The 15999-nt window shown below is 35.5% G+C and overlaps 1 pseudogene; it reads right to left on the bottom strand.

The window, feature by feature from the left end:
- Positions 1-5428: 5428 nt before the first annotated feature.
- LOC102861035 lies at positions 5429-6374 on the bottom strand (annotated as a pseudogene).
- Positions 6375-15999: the final 9625 nt, after the last annotated feature.

Raw genomic sequence — 15999 nt, 5'->3', positions numbered from 1 at the left:
CTTTATGAAGAAGGGTGTAACATCAGGATAAAATGAAACTAATCAATGACCCGTGCTATGCAAATGATTCAAAACTGCTCATTGAAAATGAAGAGAATATGAAGTATTTGCTCCAGAAGATAAAAAAAATTAGAGCCTTCACTATCGAGTGTATCTTACAATCAAGAAATGAAACTCAACCACTGAGCCAAAGAGTAGCATCATGATAAATGGCAAAAGATTGGAATTGTTAATGATTCGATCTTACTTAGATCCATAATTTTATACACATACCTCAACTATGTAGACAAAATTTCACCATTCTTGCCTCTGAGGAACACTTTGTACTTTCTCCAAGACACATCTGTTTATTCTATTTGCAGTCAAGTACCCTTCTCCGCTCAACTTACTACGGTGCAAAGGTATTCTTCTTTTGTCATCTTTAGTCATTGTCCAACTTTCAGGTGCATGAGAAGTAATTGAAAAGGCTATGGCTTAAGTAAGATACATCTTAGTCTTTCTATTGATATAATGGATTCAAAACACCATAAAGATGTCCTAGACAGATGTGTGAAAATGACACACTTTTTTAATCTTAATTGCTGGTGGCAAGAGTGTTGTGTTTCCAAACAAAGTCAAATTTTTGTAGCTTAGATCTTCTCTCCATCAGTCATAATGTTGTTTACTAGCACAATGGCAATGATTTTTATCTTTAAAATGTTGAGATATAATCCATATTATAGTTTCATGAGTTACTTGATAACAAGACTGGGAAATCACTGACTACACCTACACTGTAGGAACTGACTCATAACTGATATTCTGGTGGTTTTTTGGGAGGTTGTAAATCATATGGCTAGATACTGCTTATATTTCTCCTGAGGAGTCTCTGGTGGATTTGAACTGCCAAAGAGACTTAGTACAGTCCATGTACTAAACCACTAAAGCTGTCTTACAGGCTAAAGTGTTATTGTAAGTTGACCATCCAGAAGGTTTGCAGAGGCAATAAATCACGTGGGAGGAGATTGCCCATCTTTCTTCTATAGAGCACCTAGTGGATTAAATATATATTGCCTCACAAATCCAACATGGCCCATTGGTCTAAGCCTTTTATAGTTGTAAGATTTAATGGGTATAACAGTTCACTTTCCACTTTTGAAGAAATATCTCCACATGCTCAGAACTACTGACCTACTAGAAATCAATATGAAGTGGGAAACACATAAGTGTGTTAGGATGACTTTCTGTCATTTAGCACATAAGAATCATATCACTAAGTCTAGAGGAATTGGGGCTTTATTTTAGCAGTTTAAATCATCATAATGGCATCAATCCAAGGGACCACTGTCATGTCTTGTGGAAGAGGAAGGAGATTAAATACTGTGTGGACGACATGTGACATACCACATCATTGATTATGTACTACATACTAGTCTCAAGCGGTAAGACTGTTTTTGCTTCAGTTGCATTAGTTGCAATTAGAGTCAATACCAAATTAAATTTGTGACAATGTATTATAATGCTCCAAGATCAAACTCTTACCTCTTTGTGGTTTGCATGGGCCAGATGTTGCGGATACTCAAGTTAGTCACTTACGATTCATACTAACAAAATAACAGATCTGAACCTTGGCCTGTCTAGCATCATCCTCAAGTTCTCTGCCTTGCTCAAGTCCACTGTTACAAAAGAGGTCATCTTCTCACACTATACATAAAACTCTTCTTCTGATATTCATCCAGGTTATGTGGTATAGGCAAATGGCTTTTTTAAGGAATAAATTTTAATGAGAGTTTACAGACCCTTAGGGTTTCCAGTCATTCTGTTTCACTTTTCTCCCTACCCACTCCCTCTCCCCCAATTCATTGTCTCCTTGAAAAGAAAAACTCTTTCATTGTTATGTAATCCCCTCCCCCTCAAGTCCACTCCACTATGCAGCCTTCACTGTGGACTTCTGTAATGACAAGAATACCCATTCATATGTCCCCTTTAAATAGATCTTTCCTTCACCTGTTTCAATGCAATATACATCATTCCTCCCCTCTTTTTATGTCTTCCCTCAACCCTGATGTTAGTCCCGTTTTACAACAGTGACCCTATGCAATATTTGTCTTTTTATGACTGAGGCATTTCACTCAGCATAATGTCCTCCAGGGTCATCCATTTTGCATATTATTCATGAGTTCTTTGTTTTTCAATGCTGCATACTATGCCATTGTGTGAATATACCAGAGCTGCTCTGTCCATTAATTTGTTGATGGGCACTTGGGTTGTCTCCAGCTTTTTGCTATTGCAAACAAAGCCAAAATAAATATGGGTATGCATGTGAATGACTTTTTAAGCTCCTTAGCTATGCTTTTCACCACATGGTTGGATAGAATTATGAAAACCAGATAAGTGAGAAATTTATAATGGAAGTATTTCATTTTCCCCCACTCTAGCAAGTATTAAATAAGCAGGTTTGATAGCATTTGTATTATGTGCTTTCCTTATTTTTAAGGAGCTAAAATTATGATTTTTATTTTTATTTATGTGTATGGAAAATAGTTATTTTAATCATTTATAGATGTAACACAATAAGTCATTGTGTCATTATTTTAAGTATTTCTGGCTAGTCTATATATTGTTAAGTGCTGTCAAATCATAGACGACTCATAACGACCCTATGAATGAAAGTCCTGAACACTTGATAGTCTATATATTATATGCTAATATTAGTATATATAGTTGTTAGTTGCTTCTGAGTTCATTGAAAATCATGGAAAACCTTTCTGTTAAGAATCAAGGACCTCCTAAAGGACCTCTCAGGACCTCCTTAAGTTTAAAACCCTGTGCACATCAAAAACATTTTCCAAGAGAGTGAAAAAAAAATCCACTGGTTGGGAATAAACATTTGGTACCACCATTTCAAACAAGTGTTGGGTCTCATATCAAAAGTTTACAGAATCCCACAGGGCCTAAACAAGAAAAAGACTGATAACACAATTACAAATGAGCGGAAGATGAGGAAGACTTTTCACAAAAGAAGACATTTGAATGGCCAACAGACACATGAAGAAATGCTAGAAATCACTGACAATAAGATAGATGCAAATCAAAACTACAATGAGATACCATCTCACCCCAGAAGCAGTGGTAAAGTATAACTGGACAGCACATAATAAATGTTGGAGAAGATATGGCAAGATAGAAACTCTCATACACTGTTGGTGAGATTGTAAAATGGTACAACTACTCTGGAAGGCAGTTCGATGTTTCCCCAAAAAGCTAGACATAGAAATTCCATATGGCCCACTCCTTGGAATGTACCCCAAGAAAATTAGAACTGAGGCACAAAAGGAGGATTGTACACCAGTGTTCACAGTGGCGTTATTTATCATTGCAAGAACATGGAAACAATCCAAATGCCCAACAACAATACAATGGATGGAGAAATTATGGTATATTCACATGATGGAATATTGCGCAGCATGCAGGAGCAATGATTTTGAAAATCAGTATCTAACCTGGGAGGGACTGGAGAACATTATTTTAAGTGAACTAACTCATTCCCATAAGGAAAAATACTGTATAAGACCATTATTGTAGAAATTAAAACTAGTAAAATGTGTATAAGGATCCAAGTGGGTGAGAATAAGAGCAGAGGGGTGAGGACAAGCAGCGAGTTAATCATTGCGCTCACAATATGATGCGTGGAGAGAGGAGAGGGTCGGGGAAATGGGAAAGATCCAGTGTGAAAAACAATGTATACAAACTTTGTAAGTAAACTAGTATAAAATAAAAATTTTGTTTAAAAAAACAAACTCTTCTGTAGGGTTTTTAAGGGTATTTTCTTGTGTAAGCACATTTCCAGATGTATTTTCCAGAATACTTCAAGACAAATTCAAATTCCAAACTTTTGTTTATTTTCGTTTTTAACTTCCTCCATGTCCTAGGCACTTTTCAGAGTAATTCAACTCTTTGTAATAAGGACACTTACCTATATTTCTTCCCATTCCAAAGAAAGGTAAGCCTATAAAGTGCAGAAATGATTGAACACCATCATTAATATTACACACAAGCAAGATTCTGCTGAAAATTATCAGGAAATGACTGGAACAGCACATCCACAGAGAACTGTCAGAAGTGCAGCCTGGGTCATGATACTAGGGATATTGTAGCTAATGTTAGATGAATCCTGGGTGAAAGCAGAGAGTATCAGAGAAATGTCTACCTGTGTTTCATTGATTATGCAAAGGCGTTTGACTGTATGGATCACAACTTTGTCTCATTCATTTTGGGCATATTGATAAGAGAGGTTATTCCTTGGAAAAGAGGCATCATTATTGGAAAGGTCAAGGGTTGGTGAAAGATCAGTCTTCCTCTCACTGCTCACTTGCTCAATTCAATGATGATTCTAGTCAACCCTGTCACAGATTGTTGATATTGGCCAATCTTTTGTGGATGTTGAGATTGGCCAATCTCTTTGGAATGGTAGGTAAGCAAATCCCCTTGTGGATAGGTTAATGTACTCCATTTGCATATTCCAACTCATCTACATACCAAAGTCAAACAATGACTAGGAAAAGTTATATTGAAAGTTAAACTGAACATAAGCATACATTCAAATGTTTACTGATGTTCTGATATTTCCAGAATTGTGAAGAAATGGATAGCAAAATTCATTCATTTGATCTTTAAATTATTCATTCAACAAAGACCAATTTTATCTACTATGAGCCAGTGTTTATAATGTAGAACCAAAGAATGTTAGCAAATTTAATATAAAAATTAAGACAACTCATTAATTGATGTAACTAATCTTGAATAGACTAAAATAATACAGCTTAAATTTGTTAATCAGTTATTATAAAGATTTGCATAGATTAGACTTTTATTTATAAAAAAAATATTGTTTATATATGGATATGAAAACAGACTTAGCAAGTATGGAGCTCAAAATAATAAATTTCAAACCAAGTATTTCAAAGTAGCAATAAAGTGAAAGTGAATAATTTCTCATTGGGAAAATAGAAACCCTTAAACTATTTCTTTTGTGAGTACCATATAATGATAACTTTAATAATTAGACCGTTATAATATTGATATAGTAAAAGATATTGTGAAATAAAAACAACAAAACAAATTCACCCATTTTTAAGATATTCTTCATGTTCTGCAATGATTATCATTCTATTACTTACATTAACATAAACTCCAAGTAAAAATTCCTTTTCTCCTTTCCTTTTGAAATCACTAATAATCTTTGGTTTCCACATAGTTATTTATTTCATACAAAATAGGTCAAAGTATTTAGTCTTGTGCAATTTCCTTCTTTCAATTAGCAAAATATTGCCACACATCATCCATGTGATGACATTTATCCGAACTTGATCATTAGCATCGAGTATAAATTATTGTGTACAGCCATCTGTTTGCAAACTTTTAGGTTTAAGAGTACTAAAAAAAAGTACTATTTTTTAAACAATCGTTTTTTCAATGCTGCAATAACGTCCTTATTTCTGAGGCTGTATATCATGGGATTAAACATAAGAGTCACAATGGCATAGAAAAGGGAAATCAGTTTGTCTCTTGCTGCAGAATGATTGGATTTAGGACTGAGGTAGGTGAAGGTAGCAGAGCCAAAGAACAAAAGCACTACCAGAAGGTGCGAAGAACATGTGGAGAAGGCTTTAGCTCTTCCCGAGGCCGTTGGTAATTTCAGAATGGTGGAAATTATTTTGCTGTATGACGCGAGTATTAACGTAAAAGGGATCGAAACAATCACCACAGCTAGTACGAAGGTAATAATCTCATTAAGAGATGTGTCCCCACAGGCCAGTTTGATAATGGGAGGGATGTCACAAAAGAAGTGATTAATTGTATTTGAATCACAAAACTGCAGGGAAAAAATTCTGAGCTGTTTCCCCTATCTGGATGGGCATTCCGATGACCCAGGAGCCAACTGCTAACTGGGTACACATCTTTTCATTCATGACTAGAGCATAGTGCAGAGGGTTACAGATGGCCACATAGCGGTCATAAGCCATCACCGCCAGGAGGAAACATTCAGTGGCGCCCAATATAAGAAAGAAACACATTTGGGTGGCACATTCCAGTAAAGAAATACTTCTATCCTGAGTGCAAAGGTTCACCAACATCTTAGGGAGAATGACAGACACGTAACAGATTTCCAAAAGAGAAAAATTTGCCAAGAAAAAATACATTGGTTTTTGTAGCGCAGGTTCAACTTTGATCAGTACTATAATGAGACTATTTCCAATCACAATAATCATATAAATGCGGAGGAACAATCCAAACAAAAACCTTTGGAGATTTGAAAGATCAGAAAATCTCAGCAGGATAAATTGTGTCACTGTAGAAATATTGCCTTCTATTGTTTTCCATTCCTGTTTCATCTGCAAAAATTATTTAATCAGATATGTTAGTTACTTTAAATGTCTTAGCTTTTGTATGCTCACTTATAAATGGAAGGTGACTTGCTTTTTAATTATTCTAATCCCCTTTGGAATAAATCTTTGAGTGACAGTTTCTATATTACAGCCTCTCAAATTATCCCTCAATAAATGCACATGAAAGGTTTATTATTTTTTAACAATGATTATTTTTCTAAAAAACAATGTTCTTATAATGTCTTTGCTCTTGGTGATAAGATTTCAATTTCATGTTTTAAAATGTTGCTATTTATTTCAATACTCAAAATCTAAAATTATGTCAAATGATGAGACTTATACCATACTTGGAATTCTTTTCTTGTTTCTTCATTCTGTTTTCCACTATCATCAGTTGAAAAGGAAATTCACTGCCCAAATATCCTGTAAGGTCCACAGGGAGTTACACTCCTAACATAATGGCTGTACCTCTTCAGCGGTTCAAATCCATCAGGTGCCTCGTAGGAGAAAGAATAGGCAAGCCCCTCCTGTCTGATTTACAGCCTCCCTAAACCCACTACAGGGTCAGCTCTGAATCAGTTCTGACCTGAAGGCAATGAGAATGAGTGAGTGAAAGAATCTATTTTAATTTTGAATATTTAAATGTAGTTAAGAGAAAATGATCATGTCCCTACTGTATTTAAAATACTTGTTTTGTGCATCGAAATATTTTATAACATTTAAATTGTCGTTTCACATTGACATTTTAAAAAAGATTTATTTTGTACATTGATGTAATTTTGTTATAAAACATGTAGGTAAGGTAATAAAAATAAATGTTAAAGGCGTATATTTTGTTGTGACACTTATTTTTCATGCACCCACACTTGCTTGGGCTCTTGTCCTCAAAAACTGTCTCCTCATTATTGTGTCTGATGCTTTTACGAACTCTTCTGTCTTTAACGACTTCTTCTCTGTATTAACTCCTGCCGATCAAGAAGGGCAGTCTATATACCTGTAACTATTGTGTGAAAAAACAAAATTAAAAACCTGCCAGCTCAATTTACAAACTAGAGTCTAGTATTCTGTTATCTACTGAATTATTCTTTTCCTCTGATATCAATCTGCTTTCTTATTAAAGTGGACAAATAAGGTTATAAACCTTAAAACTATTCACAATGCAAAAAATCAGTTTTAAACAAGGAAATAATAGTGAAACTAAAATTCTGATTTTTATTTTTATTTTTATAACTTCAAGAATAACTAGATGAACATGTATTTATGTGATAAATATTGACAAAGCAACTGCAGCAATGGGTTTAAACATCAGTTGTGAGAATAGAATAGGATTGGTTATTTTATATCCATATACATGTGTGGCATATATATTAAAATATTAATAACAAATTTAAAATTAGATAGCAGAAGGGAAAAACTAGAAAATATTAATACAATTTAGGGAACCTTTGACCTCTAGTAGAAGTATATACTTTAAAAAGAAAATTATTTTAATATATGTCTAATCATAGACCTTACCTTTCAACAACAACAAAATCAGTTGGATACTGCTAGTGTACAAATCAATTTAAGTCCATTCATAGAGCTGTGTTTTATTTCTCTCTCTTTCTACACACACACCCCTCAAGAACTATTCATCTAACTCGTGAAATATGATAGATGTATTTTAATACTTATGAAGTGCTTAAACAAATGCCTCGTAATCAGTGATACATCTGTAAATGTTAGTGTTTATGAAGATGAAAACAGTAGTGAAGATTATAAGCTTTGAAATATTGACCCTTTATGTAACTGACATTAACAGTTATAATTTCACATTACAGTAATTTCACATACAGTAACTATTTCAACAATACCTGCAATTGAAAAAAAATAACATCTTTTTAAAAAATACTGAGTGCCCTCTATTGATATTTAAATCATAAAGATAAACATAGAAATAAATATGACATTGGCTAGGCATAATAAATTTTATTAAAGTATACTTACCTTTATTGAGTTAGGTGCTAGTGAAAATGAACAAAGCAGCTTTTTAAGCAGCTAAGTAATTCACTCATTAATGAAAGAGACACTATCTTCCAAAATACATTTAACTCATGCAACACCAAGTGTTTAATAGGTTCTTGTTGTTGCCCTGGGGGATATCTTAGTTCCCAATTTAATTTCTAATTGAACTAAGCAATTTTGCCTGCCATCATAGAAGTTTGCTACAATTACTAAAAAAAAAAAAGAAACTTTGAAACTTCATTAAGGATTCTCTTTGAATATTTATATTATTAAAGTCATATAAACATTGTCTTCAATCCATGCCCATGAAACAACCTTTTATTTAGATCTCAAAAAACTCATTGCCCTTCAGCTAGAACCAACTCACAGCTGCCTTTGCAGTAGGTTTTCAGAGGTTGTCAAACACTTGAGAGGAGATTGTACGTCTTTTTGCCCCATAAAGTAGTTGGTGAATTTGAACTATTTCCTTTTGGTTGGCAGCACGACTCCATACTCACTAGACCACCAGAGCTCCCTCTATTTATATGTTGTTATTGTTGTTTTTTAATTCTGTGTAATCAACCACAGCTCAGAGGGACCCTATGTATTTATACTGATCTTTTCATTTTCTTTTCTAATGAGTGGTGTTGTTTTTGTGTGTGTAGGCTTTTTCACTTGTGGGTTTATACTGGTTTTTGTTTTACTTTTGCCAATGCCTTCAGCACAGCCTTATCTTTCACGCCATTACTGTTTTGTTTTTTTTTTTTTCTAGAATGATTTGAGTTAAAATTTAAAGAATAGATTCACCATTAATAAATACATATTTTTATATGTCACTAACTACAATACTCAGAATGTAGTAGAACTATTTGTACTTGCTCAGTTTGATTCTATCTCTTCTGGGCTTTACCCTTGGGCATGTGTTCTCTTTTGACCTTTAGTGTTGGTTTTCTGAGGAAGTAAATACCTCCTTGATGATATTGTCTTGCTTCTGTGCTTTTCTATTGTTGTTGCAGAAAGAGGAGAACCTAGAGAGGGAAGGGACCACAAATCACTCAAATACTTGTTTGGCTAAGAAAGGGCTACTTTATTTTGTAAGCCTGCAGAACCCCAGCAACACACACCTCCAGAATGGCTGAGCTCCCTGAATTCCTTTGTTCTGGGCTTTTCATAGGGAACAGACAAAAAAGCAGTTGTTCTGCTCTCTCATTGGCAATTTTCAAGTTTCAGCTTAATTTTCCAGTTCCAGCAGGGTAGAGGATTGTGATTTTGGACAGGTCAAAGCTGTATTCTTTAATATGTAACATGTGCTTCAAGTCCTACTCACCGTTAGCGAAAAGGTTGTGTCATTTGTAAACCACAATTTATTGATGAGTCTCCCTCTGATGCTGATGTCACATTCCTCTTCAGAGAGCCTAGCTTCTCAAATATCTGCTGAGCATGCAAATTGGTAGTTATGGAAAGAGAATACAACCCTGACCAACACCCTTCTTCATTTTAAACCATTTAGTGTTCCTTTGTCTGTCTTGCACACAGCCTCTTGGTCTAGGTATAGGTTTTGCATGAACGCAAGTACGTGCTCTGGGATTCCCATTCTCCTCAATGTTAGTCATAACTTGTTATGATCCACACAGTCAAATGTATTTGCGTAGTCAATAAAACATAAGTAGACAATCTTCTGCTGTTCTTTACTTTCAGGTGGGATCCATATGACATCATCAATGATATAACTAGTGCCACGTCTTGAGCTTCTTGTCGTTCCCTATATATGTACTGTTGTAACTATTTTTGAATAATCTCCTGTAGTGTTTTGCTTGCATTTGATATTAATTATAGTGTTTGATAGTTTCCACATTCTATTGGATCACCTTTCTAGGGAATGGGAACAAATATGGACCTCTACCAATTCATCAGTCAGACAGCTGTCCTCCAAATTTCCTGACATAGACTGGTGAGCATTTCCAGGGATGCATCTGCTAATTGAAACACATCAATTGGTATCCCATTTATTCCTAGGGTCTTAATTTTTGGCTATGCCTTCAATGACACTTCCATTTCCTCTTTTATTACTATTGGCTCCTGCAGATTTGATACAGCCTCAAATTTTTCAGTGTCAGTTCTATTTGGTACAGATACTCTGTTTATTCTATCTTCTTTTGGGGCTTTCTGAGTCATTCAATATATTGCCCATAGAATCTTTCAATACTTTGACTTGAGGCTTAAATTTACTGTTCAGTTCTCTCAGCTTGAGAAATGCAGACAGAGTTCTTTCCTATTTATTCTACAATTCAAGCTCTCTGCAAATTTTGTTATAATAATTTGTGATATCTTCTCAAACTGTCCTTTGAAATATTTTGTTCAGCTCTTTTACTTCTGCATGTTTTCCTTTTGTTTTAGAGTCTCTTCTAACATGTATTTCAGTTTTTTCTTTCACTTTTGTACTTATAATTACCTGTTGCTTTCTTCATGGATGATATTCCTGATATCCTATAGCTCATCTGTTGTTGTTTTGTTTTTTTTTTTTTAAATTATTGGTATTCGATGCTTCAAACTCATTCTTAAGAGATTTTTAAATTCAGATGGAATAGATTGAAGATCATATCTTGGTTCTTGCGGACCCATTTCCATTTTCTTTGACCTCAATTTGAACCTGTACAAGAGTAATTAATGAGCTGAACCACAGTCAGCCCCTGGACTAGTTTTGATTGCTGATATTGAGATTTTTCCAAGATTTCCATCAATCTGATTCCTATGCTGCCCATCAGGTGAGGTCCATGTGTAAAGATACTGATTACGTCTTTTAAAAAAGATATTGTAAATGAGTAAATCATTGAAAATACAAAATTTTTCTGACTTGCTATTAGAGTTAAAACTAAAAGAAATCTGATTTGCTAATATAAAACTAAATTTGCTAATATAAAACTCAATTGTCTGTTTTTTGTGTTTGGGGGAACATTGTTCTAACACTGGTACATTGTTCCCATTGTCTGTCAGTTTGCTGTACTGAGGTAATTTGTGGGTTACTATAACTCTGACAGCTATGCCACTGGGGTGTCAAATGCCACAAGGGTAAACATGGTGGACAGATGTTACTAGAGCTCCCAGATTGAGACAGATTAGGGATTAGGATTGACCAACCACTTCCTAAATAACAGCCCTCTTAAAACCCTGTGAACAGTAAAGGAACATGAATAGTTACAGTAGTAGTAGTAGTAGTAGTATAGTCCAGATTAGAAATCAGTTAAAATGAGGAACAAGAATGACAAGCATTCTTTCATAATTGGAACATAAATAATTCCATAAAAAAATTATCATTGAAACATACATACATGTATATATAGCTTCAATGTTTGATGACTCAGCAGGATTTTGCTCGCATGTGATATGGATAATATTGTATAATTCCCATTCTGTCAAGTCACCTTTTCTTTTGGAATGGGGATATATATGGATCTCTTCTAGTCAGTTGGGCAGATAGATGTCTTCCAGATTTCTTGGTACAACACTTTGAGCATGTCCAGGGCAGCAACTGTTTGTTGAAATACGTCAATTGGTATTTCATCAATTCCTTGGGCTTTATTTTTTGCCAAGTCCTTCAGAGAAGCCTGTACTTTCTCCTTCATCACCATTGCCTGTTGATCATATGTACTTTCTTGAAATTCTTCTGTGTCAGCCAATTCTTTTTGATACAGCGACTCTGTATACTCCTTCTATCTTCCTGTAATGCTTTTTGAATCATTCAATATTCTGCCCATAGCATCCTTAATATTGCAACTTGAGGTTTGACTTTTATTTCCTTAGTTCTGGTTTTCAGACTCCAGTTCTTTGCATTTCATTAACACGTTGCCGCACACTTTTAAATTGATGACCGTGCTTAAAAACACATTTTCTTTTTGATGTATTACTATCATTTGCAGCAACGTGTTGAAATACTTTGCTTTTTCTTCCGATGTTGCCCTATGAAATCTTCTATTAAGCTCCTTAATTTCTTGATTCCTCCCTTGGGCTTCTTGACGTTTAGTTCAACATTCAGTGTCTCGTCTGACGTTCGTCTTGGGCTTTTCTTCCTCCTCTGTTCTTGTAATGACCTTTTGCGTTCTTCCTGGATGACCTTCTTGATATCCTCACATGGCTCATTTGGTCTGTGTTCATTAGCGTTCAAGGCCTCAAACCTATTCCTGATTTGGTGTTTAGATTCAGGCGGCACAGACTTGAGGTCAAATTTTGATTCCTGTTGATTGGATTTGACTTTATTTAGCTTTAATTTTTAACTTGCATATGAGCCAAATAATTGATTTTTAAAGATCTCATAAATCTCTTCTAAATTTTTCATATTAAAGTTAAATTGTTTTGAAATCCCTATAAATATCTCTTCACTTTTTTTCTCATTCATATTTCATCTCATAGTTAAAAGGAGTCATACATTAATGTTTATTATTCCAATCACACTGTAAATGTCTCTGATATCCTAATACCATTAACGCTTCTCCCAACCATTGTCTGTCTGTTGGCGTTTTGCAACATTAGAATTCACGTCTGCACCTATTCTACTTTGATGTTTCCATGATTCATATGAACCTTGTTGCTAATTTTGCACAAAATGTGGGGTTTGAATATGCTCTCATAGGGCTGTTCCAGGAAATGCAGTGACTGAAGCGATAGCAATCAAATCTAAAAATGGCTGCAATCAGTGGTCGAACAAACCTTTTTTGTTCAATTCAATAATTTTTTCATTTTCTTTAATAAAATATGCATATCTGGGGTTTTTTTTCCCCATGGCTTATCCATCTGTACTGGAACTCATAATCTCAATCTAGGCCTAAGTAAGAAATAGAATCTATGGATTTTTTAATTTCACAGTATGATTTCAACAAAAATATAATTGACAATTATAACAATTTAGTTCTTGTCTCATAAATTATAAGTTTTCTAAATCCTCTAAAGTAAGGTAATCTTACACATGTTCATTAATAGAAAGTATGGTTTCTTTTGAAAGTATAATTTGCAGCTGATTGTGAAATTCTGGATATATTTCCAGCAAATATATCCATCTTTTGTGAAGGCATTGGAAGTTTCAGTATGTTCTATTGTTCATGTTCCACATAAGGAAACATTATTCAGTGTCAAGGGATGGATAAATTATCTTCATGCCAGTCCATAAGTCTTCTACTACTTATCCAAACAGTGTCATCTGAACTACTAGACTCGTTATTAAGTGCCATTGAGTTGCTTACGACTCATAGCAATCCTATGTACAACAGCTCTGAAACTTCCTCTATGCTGAGCCAATCTCATCATCTCTGACAAACCCACGCCAGTACCCCTGTTACTGAGTCAATTAGTATCGTTCAGGGTCTTCTTTCTTGCACTGTGTCTCTACCCTCCTAAGCATGACGTCCCTCTCCAAAGACTGGTCCCTCCTTCCAAAATGCCCTAAGTATGTCAGATGGAGCTTCAGAATCCTTGCTTCCAAGGAGCAGCCTGATTTCATCCTCTCCTGGTTAAACCTGTTTATTCTCCTGGCTGTCCATGGTATAGTCAATATTCTTGTCCAGCAACACAACTCAAAGGTGTTGATTCTATCACCCCTAGTCATTGTCCAGCTGTGTGATGCATAGCAAGTAATTGCAAAGACCATGGCCTGGATTGGGCACACCTTAGTCTCCAGACTGACATCATTGCTCTTCAGTTCTCTGGAGATGTGTCTGACAGCCTATTTTTCCCATTGTGATTAATATTTTGATATCCTGGCTGCTGGTACCAAGAGTTTTGATTGTGGAGCCAAGGAAACTAAAGGGAACAATTTCAGTCTCTTCACCATCTATCATGCTGCTGTCAATCATCCCAGTGGTGAGAATCTTTGTTTTCGTGATGTTGGGCTTCAATCCATATTGAAGGCTGCAGTCCTTGACTTTATGCAGCAAATACATAAGGTCCTCTTTAATTTTGGCAAGCAAGGTTGTTGAGTCTTCCGCCAATCCTGATATCACATTCCTCCTCATAGAACCCAGCCTCCCAGATGATCTGTTCCACATATAGATTGAAAAGGTGTGGAGACAGGATGAGTCCTTAGGATACATGTTGCCTGATTTTGAACCATTCAGTGTTTCCTTGCTGTGTTCTGACTACTGCCTCCTGGTCCCAGAATAAGCACAATCAAGTGTTCTGAGATCCCCACTCATCTCAGAGTCAGCCACAGATTGTTGGGATCCACACAGTCAAATGCTTTTGCGTAGTCAATGTAACACAGATAGACATTCCTCTGGTACTCTGCTTTCAGCCAAGATCCGCCTAACATTAGCTATAATATCTCTAACACTAGGGTCTCTTCTAATGCAGACTGCACATCTGACAGTCCTCTGTGATGTGCTGTTCCAGTCATTTTTGGATCATTTATTTTCAGCAGGATTTTGCTTGCATGTGACAGTAATGATATTCTTTGATAATTTCCACACTCTGTAGGATTTTTCATTTTTAATGGGAACAGATATTAATCTCTTCCAGTCAGTTTGTCCTCAAGATTTCTTGGCACAATCTGGTGAATGTGTTCAGGGCAGCGTCTGTGTGTTTAAATATGTCAGTTGGTGTGCTGTCAATTCCTGGGACCTTGATTTTGCCAGTTCCTTCAGGGCAGATTGAATTTTCTCCTTTATTACTACAGCCTCTTGATCATGCACTGTTTCATGAAATTCTTCTGTATCAGCCAATTCTTTTTGGTACTGTGATTCTGCAACTCCTTCCATCTTCTTTAAATGTTTCCTGGATCATTTAATATTCTTCCCAAAACATCCTTTAGTATTGCAACTTAAGGCTTGAATTTGTTTCTCAGTTCCTTCAGCTTAAGAAATGCGAAGTGAGTTTGGTCCTTTTGATTTTCAGACTTCAGCTCTTTGTACATGTCAATATAAAAACTTTGTCTTCTTGAGTTGTTCTTTGAAGTCTTCTTTTCGGCTCCTTAACGTCTTGATTTCTCCCATTTGCTTTGGCTTTTTGGCCTTCTAGTTCAATATTTAGAGTCTCATCTGACATCCATCCTGTTCTTTTCTTCCTCTGTCTTTGTAATGACCTTTTGCATTCTTTCTTGATGATATTCTTAATCTCCTCCCACAGTTCACCTAGACTTCACTTGTTACTGTTCAAAGCCTCAAACCTGTTCCTGACATGGTTTTAATATTCGAGTGGGATAGACTCAAGTTCAAACTTAGGTTTCAGTGGATTTGATTAGAACTTTAGCTATAGTTTGAACTTGAATATGAATAGTTGATGGTCTGTTCGACAATCAGCACCTGGACTAGTTTTCACAGCTGATGTTGAGCTTCTCCAGTGGTTTTTTCCACAAATGTAATTGATCTGATTCCTGTGCATACCATCAGGTGAAACCCACATTATAGTTGGTGTTTAGCCTGAGTGGTATAAACAAGCAGTATTTTTTATTGGTACTCCTTTTGAACAATTAGCTGAAAACATTCCTGGAGGCCCCTAGTCTGTAATCATGACAAAACCGTTAACAAGTACTTTTTTTTTCCCCTTCAACATCTTTAACTCATATTGCAAACTACAATCATTGACCCTCTGAAGCAAATGCTTCAGGCCCTCCTCAGTTTCAACAAGTAAGGTTGCGTCATTTGTATAACACAAGTTGTTGATG

The sequence above is a fragment of the Elephantulus edwardii genome, unplaced genomic scaffold (assembly GCF_000299155.1).
Source record: "Elephantulus edwardii isolate Elephantulus edwardi_28Jun2011 unplaced genomic scaffold, EleEdw1.0 scaffold00389, whole genome shotgun sequence".
Taxonomy (NCBI): Eukaryota; Metazoa; Chordata; class Mammalia; order Macroscelidea; family Macroscelididae; genus Elephantulus; species Elephantulus edwardii.
Note: the sequence above shows the minus strand (reverse complement) of the source record. Positions and strands in the feature narration are given on the sequence as shown.